Here is a 9345-nt window from a genome sequence, read left to right as displayed (position 1 = left end):
AAAGCTGCCAAAAAGTGCTCAGCATATGTGAGAACTCCTTCAAGACTGTTGAAAATCCTTCTTCATGAAGCTGGTTGAGAGAAAGCCAAGAGTGTACAAAGCTGTCATCAAGGCAAAGGGTGGCTACTTCGAAGAATCTGTATATGGTAATGTATATATTAAAGTCATAAATTGTATTTTTATGCAATGGGTTACCAACATATTTAATTAATGATTGACATATTTACATTTAAAATGTTATTTTGATTAATTTATTCATACTATTTCATCCTTCCACAAGATATAGTCCCGACACAAATCTAGGGTTGCTACCCAAGTCGTCTCGTCCCGACTTCCGACATGCTCATTACTATGGGACAGCTGGAGATCGAATTTGAATATTGAAACAATGTTGCAAATGTCAGAGACAGACAGCAAGATTTTTATTCAAATCTCTGCTGTTGAAAACTAAATGTTAGTCTAAAAGACGTGAGATAATGTCTAGATGCTTTTTATAGTGGAGTCAGTGGATGTTTTTTACTGATGAGACAGTGGATTGCGCAGTCGGATGGAACAGAGTAAATAGGAATTTTAACGTCATAGATTTAGCCGGTGGTAACTTGTGGAATAGAAACGGGATGGAATGCGGTTTTAACCAATCAGCATTCCGGATTAGACCCACCCGTTGTATAAATAAATATAATGCAGGGGTTTACAGTGACTGAAGCCCCTGGGCCCAAGCCTATGGAGGGCCCAAGAGACAAAAAAAATAGATATCTAGACATTATATCATATATATTTTTTATCCAACTGCAGGAGTCCACTCTCAATATTCAAAATACACCAGAGAGCATTATTTAGCCACAGAAGATCGATAGTTTCCAAAAAATGGCTGTGGATTAAGTTTTATCACAAGCACATACAGATAACTCCTAAAAAGGCCTAGATTCTACAAGTGGACCTAAACCATGCCAGGAATATGCATCCCACACCATAACATATACTTTGTCCCTCATTACTCAAGTGTTTCCTTTATATTGTCAGTTACCGGTATGCCTCCAGCCTCCATGTGCGCCAAATATACAGCTTGTTGCGTTGTGGACATAGAAATACAATCCATAGAAGGGTTTTGGAACCTCTTACCCTGGCAATTTGACTGTTAAATTCATGGGTACACTAGCAATGGCTGCCAGTCCTGATTTGAATGGGAACTGCCATCTATGGATTATATTATATTTCAAAATGCAATCGAAGAAAAATAAATTACAGTTTGTAAAGCAAATGCCTACTGCTGAAAAGAGAACACTAAACTGTCTATAGAACCAATGGAAACATTTTTCTCAACAACTGCGAACATCAGCACTGTTTTTCAAAGGAGCTTATCTTGAGATAGACTATTGCCACGACGAAGACATCGGCCATCAGCGGTGAGTAGCCTATGGCTTCGTCTTTATCTTTGGGTGAGTCAGTGTGCCACTGGAAAGAGTATTTAGTAGCCTACTGTATATGTGTGTGTATATGTGTGTGTGTATGTATATATATATATATATATATATATATATATATATATATATATATATATATATACACTGCTCAAAAAAATAAAGGGAACACTTAAACAACACAATGTAACTCCAAGTCAATCACACTTCTGTGAAATCAAACTGTCCACTTAGGAAGCAACACTGATTGACAATACATTTCACATGCTGTTGTGCAAATGGAATATACAACAGGTGGAAATTATAGGTAATTAGCATGACACCCCCAATAAAGGACTGGTTCTGCAGGTGGGGACCACAGACCACTTCTCATTTCCTATGCTTCCTGGCTGATGTTTTGGTCACTTTTGAATGCTGGCAGTGCTTTCACTCTAGTGGTAGCATGAGACGGAGTCTACAACCCACACAAGTGGCTCAGGTAGTGCAGCTCATCCAGGATGGCACATCAATGCGAGCTGTGGCAAGAAGGTTTGCTGTGTCTGTCAGCGTAGTGTCCAGAGCATGGAGGCGCTACCAGGAGACAGGCCAGTACATCAGGAGACGTGGAGGAGGCCGTAGGAGGGCAACAACCCAGCAGCAGGACTGCTACCTCCGCCTTTGTGCAAGGAGGTGCAGGAGAAGCACTGCCAGAGACCTGCAAAATCACCTCCAGCAGGCCACAAATGTGCATGTGTCTGCTCAAACGGTCAGAAACAGACTCCATGAGGGTGGTATGAGGGCTCGACGTCCACAGGTGGGGGTTGTGCTTACAGCCCATCACCGTGCAGGACGTTTGGCATTTGCCAGAGAACACCAAGATTGGCAAATTCGCCACTGGCGCCCTGTGCTCTTCACAGATGAAAGCAGGTTCACACTGAGCACGTGACAGACGTGACAGAGTCTGGAGAGGCCGTGGAGAACGTTCTGCTGCCTGCAACATCCTCCAGCATGACCGGTTTGGCGGTGGGTCAGTCATGGTGTGGGGTGGCATTTCTTTGGGGGGCCGCACAGCCCTCCATGTGCTCGCCAGAGGTAGCCTGACTGCCATTAGGTACCGAGATGAGATCCTCAGACCCCTTGTGAGACCATATGCTGGTGCGGTTGGCCCTGGGTTCCTCCTAATGCAAGACAATGCTAGACCTCATGTGGCTGGAGTGTGTCAGCAGTTCCTGCAAGAGGAAGGCATTGATGCTATGGACTGGCCCGCCCGTTCCCCAGACCTGAATCCAATTGAGCACATCTGGGACATCATGTCTCGCTCCAATCACCAACGCCACGTTGCCCCACAGACTGTCCAGGAGTTGGCGGATGCTTTAGTCCAGGTCTGGGAGGAGATCCCTCGGGAGACCATCCGCCACCTCATCAGGAGCATGCCCAGGCATTGTAGGGAGGTCATACAGGCACATGGAGGCCACACACACTACTGAGCCTCATTTTGACTTGTTTTAAGGACATTACATCAAAGTTGGATCAGCCTATAGAGTGGTTTTCCACTTTAATTTTGAGTGTGACTCCAAATCCAGACCTCCATGGGTTGATAAATTGGATTTCCATTGATTATTTGTGTGTGATTTTGTTGTCAGCACATTGAACTATGTAAAGAAAAAAGTATTTAATAAGATTATTTCTTTCATTCAGATCTAGGATGTGTTGTTTAAGTGTTCCCTTTATTTTTTTGAGCAGTGTATATATATATATATATATACACACACAGAGTGTACAAAACATTAGGAACACTTGCTCTTTCCATGACAGCCTGACCAGGTGAATCCAGGTGACCTGTGATTTCTTCAACCGCCCCTGCTGCTAAGCATGGCAGCCGGGATGACATAACAGGAGAGGAGAACATGAGGGGAATGCCTTTAAAGTATTTTATCTCAAGCAGTGTTTGAAGAAGAGTTTGAAGAGTCTAAAACAAGAATACATCTGAGAATCCTATTGGATGAAGATGATGATGAAGTTTGAGAGGGGAAATAGGAAGCACCAGGCAGCATAGCAGACTAGTATGGCCCAATGCAGGGCATAAGGACAGGGTAAGGGACAGAACACTGCTACCTGAATGAGGTGAGAGGAGCTGCGTAAAGAAAAAACAGGGATCTCACAATGCGCTGTACCAAAGAGAATGTATCACATCAAGAATGTTGGGCTGATTTGAATAGTGTTACATTTATACGAAAAACAACAAGTACCCACTCATCAGGAATGCACCGTTATCTATCACTTGTTGTCTCTAGTGGTCTATCAACTGATGTGTGTATGCTATGGATGTGTCCTTAGCTGTAACTGTTGCCCTAGTGCAAAGCATTGTTTGAGCTGTAATCACGAAGTATGCTTGTCCATGCATCTGCGAGTTGCTTTCGTGTGTGTGCTTGTAGGAGGAGAGTGTTTGCATGTGAAAGTCGGAGAGTGTGTGTGTGCATTGATCAAAGTCTATCCCCTCTGGTGCGGCTTTGGTTACTGACTGACAGAGCATGGAGCGAAGGGAGAGAGGAGGGAGGGAGCGACAGACTCGGGGGATAATACCCTAGAAGGGAGTCTAATGATCCAAGATAATTGGATCTGTTGTTGCATTCTGTAGTTAAGAATGGCAGCTCTGTTGAAAGGCAACAATGGTGTAATCTGGGCTCTCCAGTATCACCAGGCTCCAGGTGATTATCCACTCAACGCTACGTTCACTCCTGATTTCATCACTTAATCATCTCTGGAGATTGGGAATGAACAGGTTTTCTCCTCAAAAAGTCTTGGAGAAAAAATGTGATCTTTGGTCAAAATACTATTCAATGATTATGAAGGGTTGATTCAATGTCATGATATGATTGCTGCAATTTTCTGTTACAACGATTATTATTATCTCAAACAATACATTGGCATCTTAACCAATATATTGGTTATTTCAACCAATACATTGTTTGGGTAACAGTTTAGTTGTCTTTATGGCTTGTAGTAACTGAGTAACTACTTTGGTATCTCAAAAATTGTATTACTCAGATAAACATAGCAACTATACAGAACAAAAATATAAATGCATCATGCAACAATTTCAAAGATTTTACTGAGATGCAGTACATATGAGGAAATCAGTCAGTTGAAATAAATTCATTAGGCCCTAATCTATGGATTTCACATGACTGGGAATACAGATACTGTCACGCCCTGACCTTAGAGATCCTTATTATTCTCTATGTTTGGTTAGGTCAGGGTGTGACTCGGGTGGGAAAATCTATGTTTTCTATTTCTTTGTTTTTGGCCGAGTGTGGTTCCCAATCAGAGGCAGCCGTCTATCGTTGTCTCTGATTGGGGATCATATATAAGTAGTCATTTTCCTTTTGGTTTTTGTGGGATCTTGTTTTCTGTTTAGTGTCTGTGCCTGACAGAACTGTGCGCTTTCGTTTTTACCTTTTGGTATTTTGTTTAAAGTGTTTTATGAATAAAAGTATCATGAACACTTTCCACGCTGCGCCTTGGTCTACTTCTACCACCAACGAGAGCCGTTACAGATACAGTTGAAGTCGGAAGTTTACATACACCTTAGCAAAATACATTTAAACTCCGTTTTTCACAATTCCTGACTTTTAATCCTAGTAAAAATTCCCTGTCTTAGATCAGTTAGGATCACTACTTTATTTTAAGAATGTGAAATGTCAGAATAATAGTAGAGAGAATGATTTATTTCAGCTTTTATTTCTTTCATCACATTCCCAGTGGGAGAGAAGTTTACATACACTCAATTAGTATTTGGTAGCATTGCCTTTAAATTGTTTAACTTGGGTCAAACGTTTTGGGTAGCCTTCCACAAGCTTCCCACAATAAGTTGGGTAAATTTTGGCCCATTCCTCCTGACAGAGCTGGTGTAACTGAGTCAGGTTTTTAGGCCTCCTTGCTCGCACACGCTTTTTCAGTTCTGCCCACAAATGTTCTATAGGATTGAGGTCAGGGCTTTGTGATGGCCACTCCAATACCTTGACTTTGTTGTCCTTAAGCTATTTTGTCACAACTTTGGAAGTATGCTTGGGGTCATTGTCCATTTGGAAGACCCATTTGCGACCAATCTTTAACTTCCTGACTGTTGTCTTGAGATGTTGCTTCAATATATCCACATAATTTTCCTGCCTCGTGATGTCATCTATTTTGTGAAGTGCACCAGTCCCTCCTGCAGCAAAGCACCCCCACAACATGATGCTGCCACCCCCGTGCTTCACGGTTGGGATGGTGTTCTACGGCTTGCAAGCCTCCCCCTTTTTCCTCCAAACATCACGATGGTCATTATGGCAAAACAGTTCTATTTTTGTTTCATCAGACCATAGGACATTTCTCCAAAAAGTACAATCTTTGTCCCAATGTGCAGTTGCAAACCGTAGACTGGCTTTTTTTATGGTGAATTTGGAGCAGTGGCTTCTTCCTTGCTGAGCGGCCTTTCAGGTTATGTTGATATAGGACTTGTTTTACTGTGGAAATAGATACTTTTGTACCTGTTTCCTCCAGCATCTTCACAAGGTCCTTGAAATACATCCACAGGTACACCTCCAATTGGCCTATCTGAAGCTTCTAAAGCCATGACATAATTTTTTGGTAATTTTCCAAGCTGTTTAAATGCACAGTCAACTTAATGTATGTAAACTTCTGACCCACTGGAATTGTGATACAGTGAATTATAAGTGAAATAATCTTTCTGTAAATAATTGTTGGAAAAATTACTTGCGTCATGCACAATGTAGATGTCCTAACCGACTTGCCAAAACTATAGTTTGTTAACAAGAAATTTGTGGAGTGGTTGAAAAACTAGTTTTAATGACTCTAACCTAAGTGTATGTAACTTCTGACTTCAACTGTATACATCTGTTGGTCACAGATACCTTAAAAGAAATGGGCCTTACAATGGGCCTAAGGATCTCGTCATGGTATTTCTGTGCATTCACATTGCCATCGCTAAAATGTAATTGTGTTCGTTGTCAGTAGCTTATGCCTGCCTATACCATAACCCCACCGCCACCATGGGGCACTCTGTTCACAACGTTGACGTCAGCAAACCCCTCGTCCACATGACATCATAAACATGGTCTGAGGTTGTGGGGCTGGTTGGAAGTGCTACCAAATTCTCTAAAACGATGTTGGAAGCAGCTTATGGTCGAGAAATTGACATTAAATTGTCTGGCAACAGCTCTGGTGGACATTCCTGTAGTCAGCATGACAATTGCAGGCTCCCTCAACACTTGAGACATCTGTGGCATTGTGTTGTGTGACAAAACTGCACATTAGAAGGGCCTTTTATTGTCCCCAGCACAAGGTGCACCTGTGCAATGATCATGCTGTTTAATCAGCTTCTTGATATGCCACACCTGTCAGGTGGATGGATTATCTTGGAAAAGGAGAAATGCTCACTAACATGGACGTAAATACATTTGTGCACAAAATGTGAAAGAAATAAGCTTTTTGTGTATGGAACATTTCTGGGATCTTTTATTTCAGCTCATGAAACATGGGACCAATACTTTACATGTTGCGTTTATATTTTTGTTCAGTGTAGATAAGCTTAATGAAAGAATGATCGAATTGGAATGTTAGAAAACCATTCAAATTCTGGCTGTCATATCATTTACTAGTTACTATGTAATTACACAAATACAAGATACATCTAACTGTATGGTATCTGTTAAACTTAATGACATTTTGGTCAATATTTGTGTTGAAGTATATAATAATGTAAACCTAGATTTGGGATTAAGACCTCTCGTGTTGTGAGTCCTTTAATCCTCCCTCACACCTACTGAACTACTCAAGACATGACTAGTATAACACAGTTTGGTTAAAATGAATGAGGGGACAGCTAGACAGAGAAACAAACAAACAGTAATATTCTCTTCCACAGATCATTCCACACCCAATGATGGATTGTACCAGGCACAGACAGTATTTCGTAAAAATATCATGTCACAGATCGCTCCGGAACTTTCATTACGCACACCTGGCCCCTATTTCCAGGGATTAGTAATTGTATAAGTGTGTCCTTGGTTTACCATTGTCCTGTCGATTATTGTTACTATGTCCGTTGGTCGTGTGAGTACCTGCGCTGTGTGTTTTGGGCGTTCGTGCCCTTGTGGATTGCGCAGATGATTACGGGTCTCGTCCCGTGTGATAATCATTGTGCGCGTGTGTTATTTATTCGAGGTACACCTCGCTCTTTTGTTTTGGGTTTCTACCCTGTGTTTTGTTACATGTTTGTTTGGTCTTCGTCCCTGTGCCTTTACACAGCACGCCTTAATTTGGGCTTAATAAAAATTAAAAAAACGCATTCCTGCGCCTGTCTCCCGATCCTTCATGCCAGTGTGACACATCACCCTATTGGTGCCCTTTGCCAGAAATGGGCTGGGCTTGGCAGGAAGCAACAGCAGCAATAATACACACTTCACCATGGGAATGTAACAGCACAGCTGAACTGAACACTTGTCTGACGACTTACAGCGCCCCCTGGCGAGAGCGTGCACTCTAACTACATTATGCTGGGAAGAGACATGAGTAAAATTGGATTCCATCATTTGTCAAGAGGAGAGTCAACACTATGATCCTGGGTGTATTGTCCACAGTACGATTTCTGACAGATGTTGATTGAGTCTGCCATCCTTTGCGTTGACAGTTTTGACAGCTCCAGTCATGTTTGTATGTATACCTCACAGGTTTCTGTACACATGAAGAGATAATGTCCTTTACAAAAAAGGTGAGAGGAGGGCCATGTACTTCTCATCAAATCACTGCACATTCACATACACCTGGATAATCAGATGCACAGTCTGGATGTTGTAACTAAACTCCTTTTATTAGTTTCCCACATGTTGACATCTGAAGAATAAGTCCTCTGTTGCCCGTGCCACCATGGAGACAGTGAGAAGTGAGGGGGCAATCATTTTCACTGGGAAGGTAGAGCTGAAATGCACACTACTGTACCAAACAGAGGCCTCTCTATGCATACACTTCACAAAAATACAAAGTGGCACTGTTGGAAACACACTCAGGTAATACCCAGAGGCCAGAGTCCTTCACATTTGCAACTAAAAGTACATCCCTGAAACTCTGTCCGTATGGAAATCTGATTGTGATGTATTTCTCCTGTCGGTGTAGGAGGTGCATGCCCCCGGGATGGATAGTGGTTCACTACGGACGTAATGGTATCAGAGTTAAATTAAGACATAAATAACTTCAAAGGGCTCTTTAACGTAGGCGTGTACACAGGGGTAAACTGTGGAAGAGATAGACAAATATCTCACCCATTAAGGATAATTACAAAGTTAAAGACTGGGGTTCTGGGACAGGGGTATTGTACTTTAGGAATAGCTGGCCGCTCCCACAGGGTAGCCAAAAGTTTACAGAGAGGGATGTTTGGCTGATGAGAAAGGAGGATTAGACACACAATGTCACATAAGGTGATGAGTGGCACTGAAAGAGGTTTAATTTACATTCTGCAGTGAAAAAAATGCTTTCCAATTGGGTGATGTTACTACTACAAAGACATAATGACAAGCACATTGCCAACGTAAAAACCATGCAGACCTACTCAGGTAAGTGCAAAAGATGATGAGACTCTTCTTTTGCTCTGTCAAACTCCTCCTCGTCAGTGCTACTGAAGTTTTGTTGAAGGTAAAAAACGCGCTAAGAATATGTGATGCCAGGTCAAAGATGGTTAATAAATTGAGATAGTTCACTCAGGCCGTTTACCATTGAAAAAAATGCAAGTTCCGGTCTACTTAACTGGGTGTGTCTCCCATAGACAGTAATGCAATAGCAGCTCGGTCTGGTCTACTTAGTTAATTGAAAAAACGGGTGAACAAACAGCGAGTGGGGTGTCTCGCTTCCTATTCCTTCTTTGGCCAGACTGCGCAGTGTCTGCCATACT

The sequence above is a fragment of the Salmo salar genome, chromosome 20 (assembly GCF_965601325.2).
Source record: "Salmo salar chromosome 20, fSalSal1, whole genome shotgun sequence".
Taxonomy (NCBI): domain Eukaryota; kingdom Metazoa; phylum Chordata; class Actinopteri; order Salmoniformes; family Salmonidae; genus Salmo; species Salmo salar.
Note: the sequence above shows the minus strand (reverse complement) of the source record.